This window comes from Lonchura striata, chromosome 3 (assembly GCF_050655825.1).
Source record: "Lonchura striata isolate lonStrDom1 chromosome 3, ASM5065582v1, whole genome shotgun sequence".
In the NCBI taxonomy this organism is placed as follows: Eukaryota; Metazoa; Chordata; class Aves; order Passeriformes; family Estrildidae; genus Lonchura; species Lonchura striata.
Genome location: NC_140705.1, coordinates 101964404 through 101989749, shown reverse-complemented (window position 1 = coordinate 101989749; position 25346 = coordinate 101964404). Strand labels below are relative to the sequence as shown.

General features: G+C 42.8%; 1 protein-coding gene across 11 annotated transcripts in view; it reads right to left on the bottom strand.

The window, feature by feature from the left end:
- The window catches only part of TRERF1 (transcriptional regulating factor 1), a 101364-nt gene extending 76318 nt beyond the window's left edge, over positions 1-25046 (bottom strand). For 5 of the 11 annotated variants that reach the window (XM_085575983.1, XM_021547612.3, XM_085575986.1 and 2 more), the window contains exon 1: positions 24260-24557. The gene's annotated coding sequence lies outside the window, so the exon portion shown is untranslated. Of the gene's footprint in view, positions 1-12574; positions 23288-23951; positions 24107-24259; positions 24559-25025 lie in introns of those variants that run through there. The other 6 variants (XM_085575982.1, XM_021547617.3, XM_021547618.3 and 3 more) reach the window with 6 other exon arrangements.
- Positions 25047-25346: the final 300 nt, after the last annotated feature.

The following is a 25346-nucleotide window of genomic DNA, read 5'->3' as shown; positions in this document are numbered from 1 at the left end:
TATGACCTCTTCTAGGGAAACACTGCATTTGACTTCCTCATATGCCTGTTTAATCAGCAATGTGAAACTTGTACAACCTTCTGTTTAATCAGCAATGTGAAACTTGCACAACCTTACCAGTGTCTCTGTGGTCTCCCCATCAGGGCAATGAGTAGAAACACACCCCAAAGGAGCAGAACATTCATAAGTCTCCCATGCCCACGGGATGGAAAAGCGAGTGGGGAGAGAACAGATGAATGTTAATCTCTCCTCCTTGCCGCCAGCAGCAGTCTGTACTCTCCCACGCAGACAAGAGGGAGGCTGTACAATTTGTTGAGGCCAAACTGTCTGGAAAAACGCAAGGAGAGAAAACTGATGGCAAATTCTCTTCTCTATCTCTTCTTGTACAGTAGGGAAAGTGAAAGTCAGTCATAGAGTTGCTGATAGAACATGAGACCACAGGGTCTTTAAGGGGCTGCTTTTATGCAAACCACAGTGCTGGGCTATGGAGGACTCAAACAGTTCAACATATTTGCTGCCTAAAATATTCTGCTCACACACTGCTTGCACTCTGACTTCTTAATGGAAAATACTTTCATTGGCAGATTAAGCTTTTTGTCTGATCATAAGAAAACAAAACGGAGCTGATAGCACTCCATTACAGATGTTAATTCACAAATGCAGGACTTCTCTCTAGCCTACACGACTCCAAACACCTACTTCCTAACCACGAGGAGGTAGCCAACAAGCACATGAAATAACTGAGCTTGGAGCAGTTGCCACCACAGACACTTCTTTAACTGATCTGTGCCTCAAAGGTGCCTGTCAGCACACAGGGTGTACATGTGCCAAACGAGAGCATGGGGGAGAAGCTCCAGGCAGGAAACAGAAGCTTGTCTTAGATTAGCACAGCTCACTCAAGTGTAGTGCTATGCTCAGATTTGGTTTTGATTTGCAAACCTTGCTGTCATTGGCTAAGAGGATGTTTCAAGTTTTGCTAAAATAGCCAAAAAACAAAAGCCAGAAAGCTGAAACACACAAATGAAATTAGCCTGGCAGCAGTAGGTACCTTTAAAAATATACAAGATGCATGTTTCTCAAACCCCATTTTACAGCTTGCTTTTCCATCTCTCCTTCCAGCTGAAGGCAGCATCTTGTATGGGCACCTCCCAGGTCTCCAGCAAAACATATTCAAAAAGCAGAGAGAGCAAAAGGAGAGTCTAGTCTCTCTGCTGCAGCAGTTTGAAACATCATCAGTCACCTCTGATCTTTACTGAGAATCCCTCCCCACCAACCCCAAATCCATACTACAAATGTGTTGCCTGTTGAGATATCTTAGAAATCAGCCAAGCCCAAGACAAACTTGGCTCCAAGGAAATTTCAAATGGTACTCTAGGGAGCTGGTGGCATGTTTCCAGTTCTCACTGGTAATTCCAGAATTAAAGAGTCCTGAAGTCACCATATTGCCTGAAGACAGCAGATCCTACCCTCAAATACAGGTGCCAGCATTGCAGATGTGGTTTTGATGAATACCTGTCCAGCAGGAACCACGCCAGAGAAACCACTTGCTTACTCTAGCTCACAATAACCACAGTAACAGAGACATACTGCAACCAGTATCCTGATGAGGGGCAAGGAGAAAGTCCTTTGGGTAATCTAGAGAAGGAATCTGAATCTTAAAAGGGAAAGCTTCAGTGAAGAACGAGGGGGGAAAAAATCCCCTATTTAATGTTAGCATTTATTAATGTTTAGCCTTCAATTGTGGATAAACAGAGAAAAATCTCTCTGCCTATGCACATATTTAAAAGACTGTTTACATATGAAGTCCAAAAGGATGTCCTCATTTTATAAATAATTTGATCTGATGACTACATCAGAAAAAAGTGCAACTTAAGGCTACATACAGAGGCAAAACACTTGGCTACTAATGTCTAAACATGGGGTGAGGGGGAGGCAAAGACTAAACATCAGAGTCACTAAAACTCAGCAAATGGTTTATAGTTGAAGCTAAGTGCATAACACAGTGCACAATCAACGTACACCAAACTGCAACTCTCCTTAAACGTTTGAAGCTGTGCTTGCCAGTAAGTCATTTAAGTATTCAATATGAGAGTCTCCTAATTGCAAACACTTCCTCTGCTGCTTATACCTGACCACATAAGCCATCCAGCAGTGCCTTACTCCTCCCCTGTGGCAGGCACAACACCTCACACAGCACACTTGTGGAGTCACAGGATCAGGCAACACACAGCATCAGGAGAAGCTGAGACTTCTCATGCGCAGAAATGAGGAGAAAAGCTCCTCAAAAGATTACTGTCTGAACTCAAAGCCTGTGGTTTTGTTTTCTTTTGTCACATGTATGTGCATATAAGTGGCTGTAGTTACACATATGTGCAATTTGCTTAAGATCAACCACTTTGCATGTCAGTTCAGTGGGGGAAACAATGCACACAAGAAAATCTGTATTACCCTATGAAGAAATACTATTTCCAGGTAAAACTTCCTCTTCAGTTTAGCTGAATGCACAAAATTAGTTTCCAGTTCTTTTTCTCAACTAAGAACCTGTAAAGAGCACTGTAAAAATACTGTCAGCAATCTCCAAAGAAAATCAAAGTATTTCCTACCCCAAATTTTTTACAAACTTCCTAAACTGAAAAAAGAATGAGATTTTTTTAAAAGTGTTCTTAATTTACTGCTGCAAACCATAATGCCATGTCATATGCCACATAAATTGCCTCTTACTTTAAGCTCAAAGCATGCCCTTGTACAATCAGGAGGCAAGGAACAGAGGATTAAAAAATAGGCAGCACACATGTAATTTTGGTGGAGCTAAATTTTCTATAACTACTGATACTGTATACAAAGTATCTGATATTCACTATCAGTAAGGAATATCTCACAATGAAGTACAAATCTGTGATTTTAAGAAAAACTACTTTTCTGACCAAGCAGCAACGAGGATTGCAAGCATTTAACTTGAAATCAGCATGCACACGTGGTAAGAAAGGCCTGCCAGGATGTGATTCTTAATTATGATTTCATCCTGCACAGCTCCCTTGAAAAAGGATCAGCTGAGACATCTTGCCCAAAGCAGCTTCTACAGAGCACAGCCCAACCAAAGAGAAGACCAAGGGTGCCAAAAATAACAATAAGTTTTCCCCACAAGTAATGAGGTATCCCATATAATTCAACCCTATAAAACCAGATTTGTCAAGTTCTAAATTAGATTGCAGCAATATTTCATTGCACCATAAATCTTCCTTACACACTAGTAAAGATGCCTAATAATTTAATAATCCATAATTTTTTTTTTTTAATCTGGAACTCATCAAAAATTGCCTGAAATAGGCATCTCTTTTACAGTCCATTTTCCACATATGTACAGATTCCAAAATGTAACTGGTATGTATTTTTTGCAAGGAAAACGGTTTGCAAAATGCATTTACGTGTAGACTACCAAATGTTGTAATTATCTCTCTTGGGCTTCTTAGGTAGGTCAGTGAGCATGCTACAAAGGCTTCTATATTATCCATGATATTCATTCAGCATAATTTTTAGAAGCAGTACAACCTCCTTAAAGAACTACACCAACAAGTAAAATTTTTAGAAGACAAAGTGGGTTTCCAGAGTCAGAAACTTTCAGAACTTTTTTTCTTTACTTTTTATTAAAAGTTTCACAGCCTTCTTTTTTTTGCTGAAACTGATTACTTCACAAAAATGCTAAATTCCAACCATCTCATGTACTTCTATTTCAGTGGATAACATGCACTTCACATAATGACTTCAAATAAAAAAAAATAAAAGCAGAAGATATTTAAAGGGGGGGCGTGAGATACTGCCAGTTCTTGTTATAAAAATTTCTAATTCCCATTCCCTCCCAACTAATCAAGTCTGTAATAAAAGAAACACTATTTCAAAGCAGTTGCCATGTCTGTAAATACCAGCACTGTAAAAAGTTAAAAATATGATCACATTGAGCGCTATGAAAAATACACTTTTTTCCTCATGAAACAGATATGATGAAAACTCCCCTAGAACTTTAAGACTGCTCAAAGTTTGAAAAAATAGTGATGTCATTATTTTCCTTCTGCTTCTGAGAAGTTTACATCCTTACTTCCTGCTGCCTCGCTTCACTTTTCTTAACCCAAGAAACACAGGACAGGCACCGCAGCACTGCAGTGCTGGGATCCCTGGAGGAAGTCAGGACAAGTCCATTTTACATCTCACCAAGCCTCCCCTAATAATAAAAGTTAGCAACTCCCCTAGCAATTCAATAAAAGTTGCACTTCCAGAAGCTAAAATAAAAGGTGAACTATCCTCTTATTTGCTATGTCTCTGTGAGTACACAGTCCAGCTTTTCTTTCCTTTACCCTGTTCCATCAAAGGTCACAAGCAGTGTATGGAGAAGCTAATTTGTGGTCGTGGTCCTGCAAAAGCCCACGAGGAAAAGGTCCCAGAAAGCAGCTAAATGGGGTAAGCAGCTAAATGGGGTAAGCAGCTAAATGGGGTAAGCAGCTAAATGGGGTAAGCAGCAATGAAGACGTGTTGCACTACTCTGCCTATCGCATGATTGCACTCCCTGGCGTGGAGTCTCGATACAGGGCTTAAGTCAAGATAGTGAGTGTCACAACCATTTCACAGCTTGCTGTCAGATCATAGAGACAATTTTAAAGACAGAAGAAATACAGGAAAAAAGTGGGTTTGTTGTTTTTGTTTTGTTTTTTTTTTTAACTTCAAATGCTTTACACTGGGACGAGGCACTGACAAAAATGTTATTTTAGGTAACTGACTGACTCATTTTTTGCTAAAATTAAAATTTATCAACCAATTCCTAAAGAGCCAGGCAATCTAAAAGTAGTTCCCTGCAAAAAAAAAACTGTGTTCATACTATTCAAGGAACTTCCTAACCTTGATTTTTAGGCTAACATATTTTATAACATTTTAGGGCCAACCTTGATATTGCTCTCTTGATTTCTACACTGAAACAGCGACAACTTTATTTTCCCCTTTACTTCATTTACCAAACTGCTGAGTTTTCTGTGCTGCACATTTCTCTCAGGCTGGGGTGCCCCCGGAGAGTAAAGCCTGTCTGGTGGGCTTCTCAGAGGCTGGGGCAGGGGGGAGGTTGTATTTTCCTTTTACAAATGCTGGGACTAAGACTGGTAATGGGAAACTGCTTAGGTAACCATTTCTCCCAGCATTCCCAGGAAACTGTCTGTCTGAAAAAGATATCTTTTAATTAAAAACAAAACAAAAAAAAACCCCATTAACCAGTTCGTCTGAGATTAATGCCCAGCTGGTTTTGCCACAGTTTTTAAGAACTGGGTTGGCTCTTCCAGCTAAGGAGAAAGTGAGGCCAGACTCTGAGAGTTGTTGGACTGATACTGATCTGCAAAACCTCCATGAAGCCCAGCAAAATTATTCTGCATTTATTTATAGCTCCACCAATAACTGCAAAATCTGGTAAAAACTGTTTTCAGCTACTGAAACTGTACAAGCCATAAAAATCTTCTTCTAGACAACTTCTGATATTTGAATTGCTCAAATAAAGAAAGGAGCTATCTCAATACCTGTTTTTCTTAATTTGCTTTCCCAGGCTTCTCAGTTAATTCAGCACATCTACATTTAAACTTACCCCTGTTATTCTACTCTGTGCTTTGTATTTTACAACATCTGTAATTGTTTATATACATGAAACGCATATTAGAATTTGTTTATTTTTAAACAAGTGGCCACAGAAGTAATACAAATATCTGACCTTGCATTACCAACTCACCAATACTCCAAACAAGAATTTTTATTCACTTAGCATTCTTCTTTAAAACATACACACATATTCCAAAGGAAAAACACACAAGAAAATACAAAATCTTCTCCTTAAGAGTAATATTTACTTACTAAGAAAAGTTGTTTCCCTTAACTGGAATATTTTTATAGCTGGGAAAACAATTCATAAAGAATTTACTACATTCACATGCTTGTACATTTATTAGTTAAAATATTTCCTAAGGAAGTTTAACTAGCAGTTATGTCTAACATGCATCATCATTAAATACTGCTGTCCACAAAATATTACAAACAAAAGTATTTCTATAAACAACAGAAGAAAGATAATCTGTTTATCACACAGGTTGACTATCGCACCAATCATATTCAGCTTTTATAGCATTACAAGTGACAGTATATAAATGTTTAACAATCACAGCTTTGATTAGTCTTTGTACCTAAAAGAGTGCATCTACTACTTCCAATGCACTTAGTCTTGATTTTGAAATCAAGGTACACAAATTAAATTATTCGAATCCTCAACACTTACTAATCCTGTCTTCCACTGACCAGAAATACCCAAAACCAACCAATCTCCAGCACCTCTTCCCAGAAGTACCCTTTCTAGGTTTTCATATACAACAAAAGCTGGACCTTGGCACAACTTTGATAACTGCATTTTCAAATTAGAAGCCAGGAAATTAGTCATGGTAGGGCAGCGTCTCTAGGGGACAGTTTGGGTGGCCACCAGCAAGATGCGTGTGGAAGGCTGTGTGAGAGGGCAAGATTGGTATCTACCACTTCCTCCCGCTGCCATAAGCATTAGAAAAACTGAGAAAGTCCTCCCTCACTTACTGTGGGCTCAACCCCAAGCACAGGGGAGGGCCAGTGCAGGTATCCTCCATCATCTTGAGAAAGGCTAAGATCAACACACCTGGTGGGGAAAACTCCTTGAAGCCAAAGACATGTGGTTGTGCCAGTTTGGGTAAACAGTGACTTAAGTGTCTCAAGAGAACTGCACTTAGGACAATCAGACCTCAATCCCACTTGCAGGAAGACAATCCTTTCCAGTCACCAGCAGCAACATGACAGCTGTTTGACTCAGCAAGGTCATCCCAACATCCTAAAACACAGCACACTCCTCACTATGGCAAACCCACAAAGTTGGCTTCACACCACCCCCCTCCCCCACCCCCAATGGGGAAAGTAGGGCACCACCACGCCTCAAATAGGACACAGGAAACATAATAGGAAATATAATAGGAAAATCTTGCTAAGTGGACTGGGGGTTTTCTTTAGGAGCTGGCTGAGCCCCAGTCCCAGCACAAAGGCTATGACCGGATGCCAGTGTATGACCAGACTCACTAAAAGCAGTGCTCTTCCCAAGGAAATTTTAGAAGCAGAAGCAATCCAATCCAACAGATTTAACCTGTTACACGAAGTGCTCACAGCCAGCTCAGCCTCACCTTGCAGGCCCCGTTCTCCTCAGGACAGCACCGACAACCACCATCACTCCATCAAGATTTTTCTACTACGATCTGCAGAAGGTCCATGGTGCAAGCAAGGAGACAAACATCCCGCTGGGCTGAGGACATGTCCACCACTGGGAGGAAGGGGAAGAAATGGAAACTAGTGGCCTTAACTGCAGGATGTTCAAAGCTTAATGACCGGCTGCTCTGCCTACAGGGACACAGGGAGTCAGAGCCACAACAGCTCTGTGAGCTTGGCACAGTGAGAGGAGAAGAACCTCATTTCTTTCCAAGGACATCACACTGCCTAAATGACCTCCAGCAGCCTCCACCCCACTGCAGCACCCTGACCTCACAAATGCCTTCCAAAGGCTGAAGTTAAGGCTTTGGGCTGTGTTGCCTCTCTCCCCACACCTCTCACTAGGCTCTCCTTACATCACAGTGTTTGGCACAGGTTTGGGCACAGCAGCACTGCCCAGCACCAAGAGGTCAGGGAGCCAACATGCCTGAGCAAGCCCAGGGGGAGGAAGAGGAAGGAGGAAACTTGAAGACCAGAGAAGTGCAGAAGAGAAGAGATTCCTCAAACAGAAGAGCAGAATTGGGATGCCAACCTTAGCTGGCAGCAAACTTTGGCTAAACCTAACTAACCCACCTGCAATCCCAGTTTCAATGGGGTGCTGACTTCAGACTTCATAGGAAACTAAATGATGCTGTTCTGCTTTATCCTCATTAACATAACTTGCTTATTTTTTTTCAAAAGCAGAGATGCTAACTATCACTTCTGCTCAGGGCTGTGTAACATAACTAGATGCTTTCCTTTTTCACGCTGAGAAGCACCTTACAGAAAAGATTTTAGCTGTCTGTGCTTAGAAAAGTAAGCTTTAGTAGTTTCCCTTTAGCATCTCCACCACACAAAAGCTACACAGGTTAGAGCCCTTTTTCTGAAACTTCAGATGTTAATTAACAGTGAAAGAGTAATGTTAATAGCTTTGCTGTTTTTAAGCTTGCTGGGATCATTACTTTACTCCACATAGCAAGGAAAGAAGAAAATGTTCGCAATCAACAGCAAGAAGCTAGAACTGGCCCTGGGTCAGTAAGAAAAGGAAGAACTGATGAACAATGCAGGTACAATGAATTGGGTTATTGAGTTGTATGTACAGACATGACTGTGTGACAGGGTGCATATTTTTACCACACACAAATGTGTGGTGAGTTGGAGTTTCTCATTTGCCTTCTGCCATGTTAATTTATGTAGTCTGCTCCCACAGACCCTACCAAGAGCCATGCTCTCCAACAGGCTGCACTGTCTCCTGGAGAAGCCTACTTTTGGCCCAAATAAGAGTTCACCATTTTTCTCTGGGTATTTTTGAAAGCAAATAAAGGGCATTTCCACTAGAAACAATTTTATCCCAGGATAGAGGATAGTACAACACAAAACTCTACAGTGCTATTTGCATTTTAACTCAACAGTTTCAAGATCAATCTTCTTCAGCTATTAAAAAAAAAAAAATCAAAAACGTGTTGAGTGGAGGTGAAGCTTACACTTCAGATACACTACTTCTGATATTTGAGAGGTTCAGCACAGATGCTATCCCATAAACTTTCCAGCATCATATTTATGAGCACACGGACACATTTATTTCTTTGGATAGAAAACATGGAGTAGATGACCATCACATCACTGGTGAAAACTGCTATGTCATAAAATAGCTCACAGCTAGTGGAATTTGTAAGTTCCTGCAACCAAGTAGCATGTGCCAAGCCAGGCAATCCTGATGAATTACATTAGAAGCCTATAGACTTCTCAGAAATAATTAATTTGCTCAGAGTTGCATCTGCACAAAGACATATATACACTGACATTTCTGAAGGAAAATAAATTCTGACTTCTTACATTCATGTATTTCCCCTTGAGGATAAACCTGTAATATTATTAACTATAATAAAGCTCTAAAGTGGGTGCTAAAATGGTGTTTGAGGGCAGCATCCATTAGATGCTCCAAAAACATATATAAGCTAAATTCTAGTGCACTATATAAAGGCAAGTTTCAACCAGAAAGCTTTACTGTGATTTGTGGCACTTTAAAAGCACTCTTGTAACAATTTTAATAGTTTAAAATATTGGAGTTTAGTCCCAAAGAGATGTAGCTAGTGCTAAACTGCCATTTTAATGGAATTTTTGCACCCTCTCTCTATGCTCCACTTTATAAATAAACCTCTAGACTTTTTATTGATTTCTTTTAACATGATAGATTGAGCCTCTCTGGCAGAGAGGGTGAAAGAACAGCACACAAAAAATTACAGGTTCACAGTTTGTGAAATGGACAACAATAACAAAACCCCCAAGAGAAAACGATTACAACACAATGCATATATGCCTGTGTTCACTGCTTTCTGCTCTGCCTTGTGCACGTGTGTATATGTATGTATCTGCCACGACTTCCTCCTTAAATTCACCATGAGAAACAAGTAAAACAATCATGTACAGTTGCATGATGTGCTGTACATCCTTTCAGTTGCAAAGCCTAAACTTCAGTGCGTCTGACTTGAGTAGCTCGTGCTCTGAAGTGGTGTAGGACATGCCATCAAAATTTTTTCAAAGGTGTGGTAGAAGCCCAAGGTCAATGTTCTGCAGATGCAGAAGTAAAAACACTGAAGGGAGTATTTTCTATTGTATATATAGCATGAATAAGGGTAAGTTATACAGTTAGTTGGTCTTGGAGGGTCCTGTGCCAGACAGCTCACCAGGATACTGTCCTGCTGACCCAAATTCTGCAACCAGCTCTTCCCATGTGAGCACTGCCAGGTGCACTTCTGGTCAAGCTGTGAGATCACTCCTCCTCCTACGATCCAGCTCAGAAACATACTACAGAAACACCATGGCAGAATCAAAGCTTACTACCCCTGTGCATGGATGCCCACCCACAGGAAGGAGAAACTGTTAGTTTTCTGACACAGAGACAGACCTACTTGAAGTCGTGTGATCAAATTCTCAGTTACCAACATTATGCAAGGGATAAGCAGAACAGCTCATACCACAGGTTTCTTTCTTACATAGGAAGAACATGAAGGACAATCAAACAAAAAGGAAACAGAACACTGGCAGCAAACTAAACTAGGTAAGTACAATCAAAAATATTTAGCAGCCTTTTGCCTTTATCCTGTTTGGTTTATCTCTCCTTACTGCAATGTATTTTTTAAAATTTGGATCTGCTCACTATATATATGTGACTAGATTAAAAAGATTCCTTGAACACATGACTCTGCAATATGATTTAAATTCTTTGCAAGATCTCACAAACTCCTGTGTGCTTAATTTTAGAAACAAGGACAACAAAAAAAATCAAAAACCCAACAACGTCTGCCATTTCCATATGTGCTCTATATTTCACTAGTTCTTTACCAGAAATTAAGAAAAAAAAAAAAAAAAACCAGACAAAAAACCTCCCCACAAAAGAATGTTAGGGGCATTATGTCTTTCCTGATATTTTGAAATACAAGATACTTGTGACTTGTTGGTCACCTAGACATCTGTTACATCCATCTCTAAGTTCCCCCCAACTGAAACACAGAAGGAGAGGTAATTCAGAAAGCTATTTGTGGAGATGTGAAGATGATGTGACAGCAATATCATGGATACTGGGGGGTTCTGGTAATGCAATTGTTATGCTGGTTATGCCCCAAAATGATTTTCCAAGTCCAGAGCGAATACAAGTCTCCCCAGATCCTCCTCTTGGCTGTTGTTTCTCAGAGGATGGAAGGAGATGCAACACCAGCAATTACTATCACAGCAATGATCCATGGGACCCACTGCACAAACATGCAATGTAACAGCAACCACTTATGCAACCCGAACAGTTCGGGATGCTTGACAAACACTGAGGGACAGGCAGGTTCCAAGAGTGGGAGTCTGCCAGACTCGAGATCTCATGTCACATCTCCAACCAGCCCTGCACCACCCAAGTCACCAAGCAGGGATGCAACACATATCCAATTCTGTTCCTGGGGCTGGTACACACATTAGAAGGGACTTTGTGTTTTCCCTGATTTAGCCAAACCACATATAAAAGACCCAAAACTTGACCTCTTGACTACTTCTTGAAGGTCACATCTCTGCAAATGGATTGTGGAACTGAAAGACCAGCACTGCTACCAAACACGCTGTTGCTCTGCTAGGAACACGACCTTCAGAGGCCAATGCTTTCAACCTGGCCTTTTTGCTGGTGCTTAACTCGCACAATTCTTTAATTCCATTAAGCATCTGATTTTCAAATATCGCTCCGCCTTGGCTCAGAGGCACCTGCTACTGACAATTATCAGAGAACATATGTAAGAAAAAAAAATAGCATATGTCTATACAAATAACTGCAGCAATGAAGTGCTCCTCGCAAGCTCTAGAAGAGACAAGTCATTGCAGCAGCTCCAGGGCGTGTGCGAGCACTGACCGCTCAAACACACGGGGTTACACCAACACGTGCCCTCCCAGCACATCCCTCGGCCCTTCCCCCTGCATCCCCTTGCTCTTGACTACGGCAGAAAAAGAGATGTAAAGAAATACAAAGTGTGTGAATGGATATCGGTAATTTTCACATGCCGGGAGTCCAATCCTAAACTGTTCCTGCAAGTCTTCCTGCAGGAGGCACCTGGAGGCCTCCCTGCCTTTCTCCCGGGGCAGAGGGCACTGACTTAGACACACATAAGAATGGAAATCTCTCCACATCCATTAGTTTGTTTTGCTGTGGGTTTTTTGCAGTTTTTTAAGTTATTGGGATGAATCCCATCCCCACAGCCTCCGCCCTCCCAAAATAGTAAAAATAAATTTAAATGCTCTACATATAGGACATTATAGCTCGAAATTTAGCAGGAGAGTTAGAACAATGGTTGTCCTTTTGTCTCTGTGCACACTGGTACCCTCACCAGCTCACTACCAAGTCTGCTGCACTCAAATGCACAAATTCAACATTTCTCCCTTTTCTTAATGTATTTATTTTTCCTCTGGGAAGTGACTTACTTTAAAAATTGCTTTATGATTAAAAAACACAGCAATCAACTTTTCAAAATGTCAACTTTAATTTGATTTCTGTTTCCCTCCTCCCAGGTTCCTCAGGCTCTCACAGGAAACCCCCATGCCTCCATTTTACACTCTGCCACAGCTGTAGCCCTACATCAAGCCCAGAGGAGCAGCCCCAAAACCTAGAGATTTCTGGCAGAGATGAGGAGCTCAGCTTTGCACATGGGACATTCAGCAACAATGTAAGAGCTTTAGTTCAAAGCTTACTCAGTCTCACAAGAGCAGGTTTTGCCATGCAGGGCTCTGGGGACAAAACCTACCCAACAATGTGGCACAGCAAACTCCTGACCTGGTCATCAGAAGTGCCAAAAGGCACAGTGCCGTCCTTTGGTTGCTTCCGCTGCAGCAGGGATCCCGGGAACAACACGGGGCCACCCAGTCTGGCTGCACACACAGCAAGGAAATGAGCTACATTCCCACCAGTTTCAAAAGGCTTTGCACCAGATCTTCATTTCTCCTCACTGCACAAAATTCAGGCATTTACGATGAAGTTATCGATGTGCCACAGACAGCAAAGGAAGACTTGCAGCACAGAGCTAATGCTCAGTTAATAACCCAACAGGGAGGAGAAAAAAACCTCTGAATTTAGCATGGCTGATGTAAGCTGTGATGTCATTTCCACACATAGGCTAGTGAAGAAAAAAAAAAATCTTTTTTTTTTCACATCCAAGATACAGAGATATGTAAATTGCTTGGCTTCCATTTCAAATAAACAGCATAAGATAACCCCAAAACTTAATAATGCTCTCAGCCTTCGCTCCTGCTCTTCAGAAGACTCAAAGCCTTCAACAGGATCAGCTCACTGGGAGAGCAGGAGCCAAACCACTTGTACAGACACGCACCCTCAGCATCGTCCCACCCAGCAGTGCCAGCACGGTCTGGTTCTCACTCTTCAACACCATGTTTGGTTTGGGTTTTTTTTTATTTTGGAGGAAGTAATTTTAAACAAAGAATAATAATAATAAAAAAATCACCTTGCTCCAACAGCTCTAAAGGATTTTTTTGTATGATTATGGCCAAAATTAATTATTCTCTAAGGACAGTTTAAACAAGCCAGGTAAAACAGGTAAGAAAATGAGAAGATCAGAGAGAAAGGGCATCTTAGAATTATGAAAGATGCTCAGCTAAATTAACAAAAAAAAAAAAAAAAAGCAAAAAAGCTTCATCCAAACAGAAGAAACTGTTGAAAGAACAATCTGAAAGTACAAAAAATAATAAACTTACTGAATTTGGGTAACTCAGGAAATGCTGTAGAATAATTTTACCGTTTTAAAAAAAAATTACTTTCTTTAAATGAACTCCCCCTCTTTCTCCCCCTAAAAAGTAACTTAATAGGAACTCTCCCGTAAGTGCTGTGCTTACCTATTAGGCCAGTAAATAATTTCAGAACTTGAGAACATTTATAAGAAAATTCAACCTGGAGGGTAATTTTCCTTAAATTTCTGTTTGGCAAATGAAAATAGTGTTTTCAACAGATGAATATCCTTCCCTGTAATTGTTATTCTGTTGCCATCATGTAAATTGGTGTTTTACACAAATGCAGCTTTAAACCTACCTACTAAAAGAAAAACAACCCGAGATAAAACCAACCCTCACAGAACAGGGTAGAACAGTACTAATAACATGTAAGCACAGGTTTCTAAATAGTAAAAAAGTCATTGCATAATTTATTCATTTTCCTACTAGTTTCACAGATGAAGATAGCAGCACCATGAGATAGGCAAAAGATTTTTTTTGCCTTTAGCTTAGTAATTTACAAGCCTTTGAGTTTCACTGCGTTTTGTTGTTGTTGTTCACCGGGAAAATACTGTGGAAATAACATTTACCTGCATTCTCAGTGTACAAAGCTTGCTGAGCACAGCTCCATAGAGACACATCCCCAGCGAGCACCACACAGATTTACTGTAAGGTGGTGACTAATCCTTACATGTATCACTGAGTCAGCCTGAAAGTTTGTTCATTCACTCAAACACCGCTTCTTCCATTCTCCTCTCTTTCTGATCTGCAGGCAGGTGTGAAATCTGCCGTTCCTCCATTCAAGGAGGGCTTCTTACTGCCTGAACAGGCAAAAGGTGCAGGTACAAAAACTTGCTGCTCTTGTAGAGGACTGCCCTAAGAAAACGCACGCTTGCCTACACAAGAGCATACAAACAACAGACCAAAAAAAGAAAGCCCTACATTTGCTGTCAGCAAGAAACTTCTGTGTATGCAAGGAAGGAGCCCTGCAGGGAGGGATTCTCCAGGGGGCACAAGCTGACCCTGCTACTGGAAAAACTTCCCGGTTCCCACATTTGGCAATCTAACGTACAAAGAGAAATGAATGCCCAGTTTAAGTTTTACTGGTAACAAAAGCAGTAGCAGAACCATGCAGGTACATATTCTATACAGCTGTAATGGCCACGTATAACTTTGCATTTGCTGAAGCCTAAAATAAGATGCCCCACTCTTTTGTTCTCTTTTTTTCGTTTCTTGCAATTTACATAATTAGCAGTACGGATTTTCCAGAAATAACCTGAAAGTAAAAGTTCTTCCTGAAAAAAAAATAAAACAGGAGCTGTTTATGCAAAGGATAGACCAGGGCTTAAATGTAAGGATTTTCCTTACATAACTGAAGCCCATCATCCATTTTGTAATTATGATACATTATGATACTTCAACTAGAAGAATACAATTATTACAGAGTAAAATGATTACAAGGAGCTGCCATCACTTATACGCAGACCCAACCTTGCACCTTTCAGTCACACGGGTAGTTCAAAAAACTGTAACAAGATATGCTAGTCATTGCTACAGATGACTAAAAACTGAAAAATCTGGTCCATACTGAGCACACAATCCGATGGAAGCATTCCCATCAGCCAGCTTTACGTAGTAATCTATGTGCCATTGCCATATAATGTCTGCACTGCAACCTTATTCATTTTGGACCATCACCTACTGGCTGAGAGGTGGCCTTTAAAACCAGATCAGCCCATGTTATTTTAATGAACCTCTACTTTAACTAACGATCAAGCAGTTAGCCTAGGGATTGTATGCTGACAGACTTCCAGCATCAAAGTACAGCTCCTTTCATAAATTAGAGTAATTCTGTGGTATTGGTCTATCGTTTATGTATGTGCATGTAACGTCCAGATTAAAACTTCTGAAAGTTGGAAATCGTTGAAATAAAAGTCTGCTAAGACTTTATCATTCCCACTCATGTTAAGCAGTACCTTACTATGCAGGCAACCACATTTGGCTTAACTTACATACTTTTCATTAACAAAACAGTACTTAATCCAATGTCTTTTTTCTGTGAACCTCCCTTTTCAGGTGTATTATTTCTTTAAATCTAAAGCTGTTTTCAACTTCAAAGACCAACTTTCTACTACAAGCAATATAGAAGCAGTAAAATTCATCCCCTGCAATGCATCTTTGGTTTTCAAGTATATAAACGGTGAAATCTTTTTTCGTTTTACCTGCAAGGCATATTCTCTTATTCATTCTCTTTCATTATAATAGCAGTAACTTTAGAAAAGTATTAAAGTTAATTATAAACCATCTCTTACAAAATTTCATAGTCCTAAAAAAAAACTTCTTTTCCTCACATTAAAAAAATTTTGTCTCTCATTTTTCTAATGTTATCAATCTCATACATACAGCAGCAATACTTTTTCATTGTGATCCATCCTGCTCACATGCCAACTTACTGAACTCTGACAGCATAAAACAAGCTTAACTGACAAAAAAAAAAAACAAACAAAAAAACAGAGAATCGCTGTTCACCATCACAACTAAGAAACCTCTTCAAGTCTTGGAAACACAGGATCAATGGAAGAATGAGGGAGAATTTGCCTGCCCATACTTCTGCAAATATTTTGGCTTAGAGGAGTTACTGCCACCTTAAATTGAGATATGCTCCTACCATATTCAGAAGTAAGTGTTTAATGTAGTTATGAATATGAATCTCACTTCTCCAGACATAAATTGCCTGCTAATTTAGAAACCTCTCTCCACTCCCCCACTCGGTACCTGATGCTTTGCCATGCAGACTTACGGAAACACATGGCGATGGTTTGCAGGGCATTCCTGGAGATGGGGACAGAAAGGTCATTAATGCCCCACTGCTTGTGCTCAGAGACACCTTCTAACAAAGCAGACACTTGGTTCCTACAACTTGTGTTACCTTGGTGTGATCAGGGGGCTGAAAGCGCTTCCAGACAGAGGCAAGAATGCCATTTCTGACACTCAAATGCCTCCATGAAAAGACTGTATCTTGCCTCGTTTGGCATGCTCCTGTTCACGGCAAGTGTGCTGCCAGAGAGAGTTAGAACTTCAAACAGCTTTACTCAACCCTTTCAAATAAAGCATCCTGGTTCAGCATCTCACTACTAAAGCATATCTGTCTCTGAGATGGTTTTCTGCCTTATTTTTGCCAGAAACTCTTTAGAATATCACTGCAAGTACTTGTTTATTATCATTGCTCTGATGCTGAATTCACATTTTTACAGTGATCGATAAAAACTAAATCAGCTCACTACACACTCAGCCCACACATGAAGAAAATTAATTTAACAAGATCAAAGTGGTCTACCTTCTACTGCTGTAAAATCACAACCAGCCTGATGTTTTTTGCCAGTTATCTTTGAAGAATGATTGGAAATGAATAAAAAAATCATTCTGGAAGCATATACTGGAATTGCAGATACAAAATAGAGATAGGAGGACACACGCAACCAACCACATGGGAGACCTTTGCTTGAATTGGAACTGCATGGCAGGCCAAAGCATCAGTGCTCTTGCAAAGCTGCACTACACAGTGTGGATGAACATGAAGCATTTCTTCTGTTTCACCAAGATATATAAGGGTTCCTCTGCAACACTAAATATAAGCTGTTGAAAGGTAACAAAAAAAAAACCCAAAATCATGCCAATGACTTAACATCTGAACTGCTTCAACACATTTCCCTCCAAATATACTAGGGACACAAGCAGCAACAAAACTCCTGCGTTCAGCATTGAGCTATACATGGCATGTACTCGTGGTTCAGGTGACTACAGACCCCAGCTCAGCTTTGGTAATGGCCACAGGGTTATTTCAAGGCCCACTGTGGCCTAGGAGTCATTAAAGATGCTTTTATCCCCTCAAAAGAGTGCAGCGTGCAGCCCTCTCCTTGCTGAAAGCAGCAAGGGGCCAACTCAAACACCATCACCTCTCTGCAAGGTAAGCCCAGCTTCCATGATCAGGATAAAACAAAATATAAAAGAGGCAGACCAAAAAAGAAGCCGTTGAGATGATGTTGACAAAACTTTAAGTCAATATCCTAAATATTTCAGGGCTTTGGAAGTCTACATTTTAGGGAAAAGAAAGCCCAGTTTACCTACGTAGGGTCTTCCAAGTATTCCTACATATGAATCATGTAAAGTCTGATGAGCATCCACTATTTTATTTAATACACTACTACTGTTGCTAACAATGCTAATTTTAACATCACATAAGGAACAAATAGGTAGCAAATCTGCTTACAAAATATCAACAGCACTATTTACTAGTCAGGGTTGTTTTTTTCTGGTACAAACAGGATCTTTCACTAGGACATATTCTCCACCAGCAGAAAGAGAAAGCAAAGTAGCAGAAGAATGAAGCACTGGTGGTACAAGTCCAGGAGGCAGCAATGCCACCTGCACTCCTGCTCCAACACCCAGCACCTACAGGCATTTGCCAAAGAAGCCCGATTTACCTCCTCCTCCTTCATGAACCACTGCACTGTCCAAAAGAGTAAGTAACTTTTAGTCTCTGATCAAAATGTGTATTACAATCACCTCATCTTATGTCTCCAAACTTTCATGGATTTGCAATTAAGTATTTCCTAACCTGCAGTATTTTAAAACTGTATTCAAAGTACGTGGGATCTCTTTTGACAAAGAAAAGTATTATTACATATGGACAACATACTTCATAACATATTTCCTAGTCCCCAATAAACTGTATTCTATTCTGCCTGGAGAACAGAGGGCTATTTCAAATTATGCAAAGCTCTAGCAGCATTCATTACACAAGGACCCACTTAAGATCATACTCTTGCAAGAGCACCCATATGCATTAGAGCCACAGGACAGCAGGTTCACCTTACTGACATTCCAGGATTGTAGTGGGTGCTCAGTTAGGAAAATGAAAGAAGTTACTATGTAGGTCAAGTGTGGAATTAAAAAATTTTTAAAAGGGCTAATGTAGCTGTAATTGGCATAACCCTCCAAGTGTAAATAGAGATCCTTCCAGGAAAATGCACTTCTAGTTCTGATTTGGCATGTGAAACATGACAGTACTGGGAAAAACACTTCCCTGCTAGTACAACTGGAACTCCGACAGGACCCTCACCCACACAGAAGTGTTGCAAAACCCCTCAATGCCCTAATAATATTCAGTATTCACCAGCAGGATTTTTGGTTTACTGGAGAAAATGTATTTAAAGTCATTTCTAAACACACCAGCATTTGCTATTTTTTAGTTTTAAATATAAAAACTAGAACACAGACTTCCTTCCTATCCACCCTCATGCCCCCCCAAACACACATACACTAAAAATATATAAATAAAGGAAATGAAACTTCCCCATCAATGAAAATTGAGGGCGGGGGAGAGGGGGAGAAGAGAGAAGGGACGGGAGAACAAAGAAAAAAATTATATATTTATTTTTTTTAAGACAGATGATTTCAGCCATTCTCAAGTTTTAAACTTGCTTCGCAGCATTGGGTACCTTTTTTTGCACAGTCTGATGCTGAAATTATTTAGGATTTGACATTCACTTAAAAAGAAAGTACCTGATATAAATTCTGCACCTCAAATGGCCCTTGTCCTTTAGAAGTCCTGGTAAGCCTTCTTCTAGCCAGATGGCGTGAACAAAAACCTCACCATCAGGGATCCTTTAAAAAGGAGGTGCTGATAATTTAACATTTAACTTACACCTACCTATTTTGCTGGGGCAATCCTTCCCAATCCATATTTTGCAGTCTTTACTCTCCAGTGTTAGCTGGAGTAAGTTTTAGTACCTAAATCTCAGTTTGAGTTTTTGCATTTTACTGAACATGAAGTTTTTTGATGGGGGGGGGGGGGGGGGGGGGGGGCAGAGAGAGGAAGGAATCAAAAAATACCATCTACAACAATCTTGTTTTGCTATAGTTGCAATGAACTTTAAACATGAAGAGGAAAAAAATGGCAAATGAAAACAAAATCCTGCAGCTCTGCACTTCAAGGACATATCACAATGCGGGCTCTATAAAAAAATCTTACCATGAGCAGTTGATGAGGGGAGGGAGGGGAAAGACAGAAACCATTTTCTTGCTGAACTAAACAGACAGGAGAAAATTTGTGACAAGACCCAGGATGGCTGCTTGAGACATTGGTGGGGTATGGAAACTCAGCACTTGTCACCGTGTGCCTGGGAAGTGACAAGAGCCCACCTGAGCAGAGGAAGCCGAAGAGAAGCAATTTGTCTGAAATTCTAACAAAATTTAAACTGTAAATTGGAGAGTGACAAACTAAAATGAAGATTTTAAAAAAAAAATCAACTACCTTTTGAATCTGCCTCATATCAGGATTTTGGGTCTTTCCAGAGCAAATCATCAGTCAACTATGAAAACTTAGGTGGGCTGTTTGTGTTACAGAGTAAGCTGAAACCACAGGACTCATTTCACTCAGAGCCTCAAAATATATCTAATGCTCTAGGACTACTCCAAAACCCTTCAAAACCCCCACTCTAGTGCAACGAGTTTAAATTTAAAAAAAAAAAAAAATCAAACACTATTACACAGTAATAGGGCATATATTTAAGAGCATGTCCTGGGTTCCCCAAATCATCATCCTCTCAAGAACAAAGTAACATAAATTATGTATTTTCCTTCAAGTTTCTGTGGCAGCAGGTTGTAGCCTGAGCACATTTTCCAGTTTTTCCCCACACAAATCAGTGGTTTGGGGTTTTTTTCTGCTGCTGCTTTGAGCAGGTCCAGGTGAGCCTACATCCCCACCATCATGAAGTGACACAGGCAAGCCAGAAAGAAAGAAAATAAACTTTTATCAAAACACTATTCCTCGTGCTCACAGAAACCAGCATCCAACAAGAACCACTGTCAGTATGAGCTGCTGGCCAACTGTGTCACCCACTTTGTCCTCCTGGCCAGCCTGGACATACAGTGGCAGCAGCAAGGAGATGCTGGTGCAAGAGCCCGTTCTCAGCATTTCAGATCTAACAGGAGATACTCCCACAAGCTCCATAGTTAACTCGGTGCCTAAACGCATGCTGCTCAAAAGTAATTTCAGTGAATCTCTTAAATCTGTTTGGTTTCAAGCAAATAGTTGCTAAAGAAAAAAAAAACCCAATAAAATTGTTGCTACTGTTCTTTGAACCAGGTTCAGACCTACTCTGAAGGAAGAGTTGCCTTTCTTAAAATATATTTGAATGTGCTATTTTAGTCTTTATCTTAGAAGGCCCAATTTCCCCTCACAGCCCTGCAACTGATTACAGTAATAGGTTTCTTAGAGATGGACAAGTTAAGAAGAGGTTTTGTAACTTCACATACAGCAAAATGCATGGAATTTGCTGCCTTCCTTTTCCTTTAGTTTTGAATGCAGCCCCCCAGTCCCTCCCCACTTACACACATGGTAACTCTACCCTTGTAAGCAGTGCCATGGAAGTCAGAGACACCACTTGTGCTCCTCACCTTTACATAAATAACCACGGGTGTGGCAGCTACTCCAGGCGGAATTCATATGTGCACTTGAAGATGCTTTTGCCTACTTCTCTCAAGTGGAAGGCATGCAAAAGGATCCGTTAATTTCAGGGACAGGAAAAATTGGAGTTCTGATGATAATTTTTTATTGGAGCTATGCAGCTCTCAAAAGAATGCAAGGGGAGGAAACAAATTGTTTCCACATCAACCATTACTTTGTGTCTGTCAAACACTGCTTTAAAAAAAAACCAAAAAACAAACACATATTTCTAAGGAAGCTGAAATGAAACTGCCTTATCTCACAGTTATTATGACATATTAAGGAGGCACAACGTAGGGCCCTTCTTTTTTAAACTGTTCCATTACAGTATTGGCAAAGGGAGAGAAGGGCCTTCTCAAACAGTTGGCTGAGTAAGTTTTTAGGTGATATATTCCCCACTTGATTGGAACAAACAAAAAAAATAAGATTAAAATATTCACAGCAAAATATTAACTTACTGTTTTAAGAAACCTACAGTACTTTAAAGAGCTGATCTTCTTATACTTTTCTCACATTCCCTGCCCGATGCCAAGTTATGAGTCCAGTTTATAATTGCAAGCCTCACTGTATCACCTGAAGAATTAAAATGGCCAAAAGAAGAAAAGTAACAAAATTTTGAGTTTAAAATCTAGAAATTCCTTTTTTCTATCTAGGCTAGTTGAGCACTACCCAGAAGCAAAATAAACCTAAAACAAGGACTTGCTTTATGATCTTAATGAATACCGGAGTATTTGCAATAGGCATATCATCATTATTAAGATACAGGTTGAGAAAATTAAATGGCTTAGGCATGGAGACTTTTTCAGTCTATCAAAATACAACATGAGTCAATGTTAGGTAGAGAGGTTAGTCATGCTGTGGTTTATTTACACTCATGTTGGCCCGTGATACTAAATACTGGAGGCAGGATGCCTGGCTAGCTACCTGTGGCCTCATCCCTCTTTCCTAGGAAGGGATGCCAACAGCAGAACATACACTGACACAGCAGCATGATAAAGCTCCAGTGTTACCATATCACCAAAAGGCCAGTTCTCCAGTTCACATTCAGGCCAAGTTTCACAGTGAAGTGCATTACTTGTACTTGAGTTTTTTTGGCTTTTCAATATACGCAGGTTTGACCACTACACCACATGCTGCTCAGGTCCTCACTGAGGTCTCCAACTTCAGAAACACAAGCTGCTCATCAATAGTAGAACAGATTGCTCTAGAGTGTTCATTTGCACCAAAACTTTTTGAGTAGGCTATCCTAAAGCCTTTAATTTTTCCAAAGATTATCAGAGTATCCTCTACAGTAGAAAGAAAAACAACACATTTTCTTCATATGAAAAATCACTTATCTAAATTCTGGAAAAAAGTCTTCACTTGTTTTATGCAAAGCTGCATAGCATGCATGCAGAGAGCATGCATGGAACATAGAGCCCTTCTATGTTATATGTGTGCCTTGGACAACGCTTAGAAAAAAGATAAGATACCAACCAGGGCTTATTAAATTCCATCACTTCAGTGGACAAAAAAGCAAAATGGGTTACTTCTAGATAGATGCACCTTACTAATGCAATGGCTCCATCCTGATCCAACTGATCATCCAAGACCACGAAGCAGATAAGCGATGACAGCAAACAGCTGCACGTACCACATGCAGGAACAACTCATGCACACACTGACATTGTAATGATGGGTCACTTCACCATGGCACTATACCCTGAGTGAGGGCAGCAGACACATCCCTGGTCCCAAGGGAGCTCTGCAAGACAGAGGCCCAAGCAGGATGGGTACTGGCAGCAGAGTGGCCCTGCCGAGCAGCCAGGCCAACCCTGCCAGGTGAACTCTCTCCTCTTCCCATACCCACAGTAAAATTGTAGCTACCAACGGCATAAAACTCCCCCCTCAGTGCTTGCATGCTTAAACCATTAATCAATCAGTTAAACACAATATTTTCCATAAATATGTAAGCTATGGGTTATCCTATGTAATTTGCTGCCATCATGTCAGTATGTAAGCATGTATGAACCTCACCTGTAACTATCTGAATGAGGACCAGCACTGATGTGCAAGGACAGCAAGTGCAGGTTAGATTTTACAGCATGAAAGCAATAACCTGGCTAGGTTTACATCTCGATCAGTCAAGCCTGGTTAGTTGACAGGCAGACGTGAAAACCACTCTGTAAAGTCAGCTGAAGGATGAATAGGCATAATCCATTTATTAACTGGTTAACTGCCGATTAATTTCACTTGCAAATCGCCTCTCCGGTATTTAAATACCTGGCTAAGAGTTTTTGTTGCTTCCCACTCCGTAATTTTGACGGGCCAGAAAACCGGAGCGCCCCGCCAGCGCCCAGCCCGCCGAGCGCTCCTCTCCCGCAGGAATGGAGGGAGAAATCCCCATTCCTCCGAAACGAGCTCGCCCCACGCGGTGCCGCCCGGGAAGGGCTCCACAGCAGAGCCCCGGGACCGCTCCGCTCCCAACACTGACACCGAGACGGCACCGAGCGCGCTGCGGGACGAAGGACGAGAGGAGCAGCGCTCGGGTCGCCCACTCGTGTCAGGGGCCGTGACGGGCAGCGCGGCTCGGAGAACTTCCGCGGCGAGCCGCCCGTCCCCGCCTCTGCTCCCGGCACGGCGCGGCGGCGCCCGGGACTCGCAGCAGCGCCGCGGCGGGGGCGCCCCGCACCGGCCCCGCCGCCCGCCGGCCCGGGCAGGTACCGGGCAGCGCCCCCCGCCCGCCCGCGCCCGACGGGCAGGAGGCGGCGGCGGCAGCCGGCAGGGCCTCGGCGCTGCAGACCGAAAGTCAACTGCGAGCTGCAAACTTTTTTCTCCCTCCTCCCCCACCACCCCCCCCCCCCCTTTTTTTTTTCCCTCCTCTCCTTCCAGCGCAGCCCCGGCTCCTGCAAAAACGAAACTTGCGAAGCGTTGCCCCTACCTGGCGCGAAGTCTGCAACAAGTGCAGGCGGGCGGGGGAGGGGGGCGGGCGCGGGGCTCGTGGCGGTGTCGGCGAGCGGGAGCAAATCGCGATATTAATTTATTACGGAGCTGCCCCGGGCTCGGTCCTACTTCACTTACAGTACGGCGCCCATCCTGTAAACAAATATCGCTCCGCCAGGAAACGCACTCCCCCGGCCCGGCGCGGCGCGGCCCCGCTGCCCGGCACCCACCCCGGCGGCGGCGGCACATGGAGCGGAGCGGGGCGGGGGCCCCGCGCCGGGGGAGGCTCCGGGCACCGGCACTTACCTCCGGCACGGCCTCCCCCGCCCGCCGAGCTGCCGAGTCCGTGATGCAAAAAGAAAGAAAGAAAAAAAAAAAAAAGAAAAAGAAAAAAATCCCCAGTGTCAGCAAATCGCTGTCAAATAATTTCCTTGCAGCAGGGAGCCGGGAAAAGCAGAAGCAGGAGGGGGAGGAGGCTGCGGGAGGCGGCGGGATCCCTCCGCCGCGATGGGTCTGGCCCCGGGTAGCGAAGCAGGAAGTAAGGTGTCGGTGGCGCCGCGGCCGCCCGGCCCCGCGGCGGGGCGAGGGGCGCCCGCCGCCCCCGGGGGCCCGCCCGCCGCCGGCCGTGCGCCGCCGCCGCCGCCTCCCTCCCTCTCTCCCTCCCTCCCGCTCCGCCGCGCCGCGGTCTGGCCGGCAGCCCCTCCTCTCAGGGCGGTGAGCGCAGCGCAGGTGCCGGGGCCACTGGCGGCGACCTGTCAGCGGCTCCCGCCGGGTCGGCGGGGTGCGGGCGAGGGGCTGCCGCGGGATCCCGCCGCATGCCGCAGGGCGGTGGGGCCGGGCACCGCTCCCGCTCCCGCCCGGGCGGCGGCGCCGCGGGACGACACCGCGCCAGCCCTGGGGCCGAGGGGTCCCGCCGCCGAGGGGCTGGGATGCTGGGGTGCTCCGCTGGCGCCGGGGTGTCTTGCGGAGCGGGGCAGCCGTGCCGGGGCCGGGGCTCCGGGCGCTGTCGGCCTCCCCAGCCCCGGGCTGCCGGAGGGGAAAGTGGCCGCGGTAAAGGCGGGCTCTCGCTCACCCGGGAGCTCTCCTGCCCTGAGCGGGGAAGGGCTGCTGCGCCTGCCGGGCCGCCTCCGGCTCCAGGGCGGTCCTCCGCTTTCGGTTAATTTAGAAGTTAATTCTCTAATACAGCGAGCGGTGTAGGAACTTGCTCCTGTGGTCACTGATCTTTGCCATTGGTCGTCCTAAATGATTTTTTTTTTTTTTCTAAGTCGACTGAAACATTTTGATTAAATACCTCATCGGTCCTTCTTCCCTTGGGCTAGGCGTTTGCATTAGATTGCACCAAAATGTTCCCTCGAAGGGAAGGATTTTACATCTTGGGGATAGATATGTGATG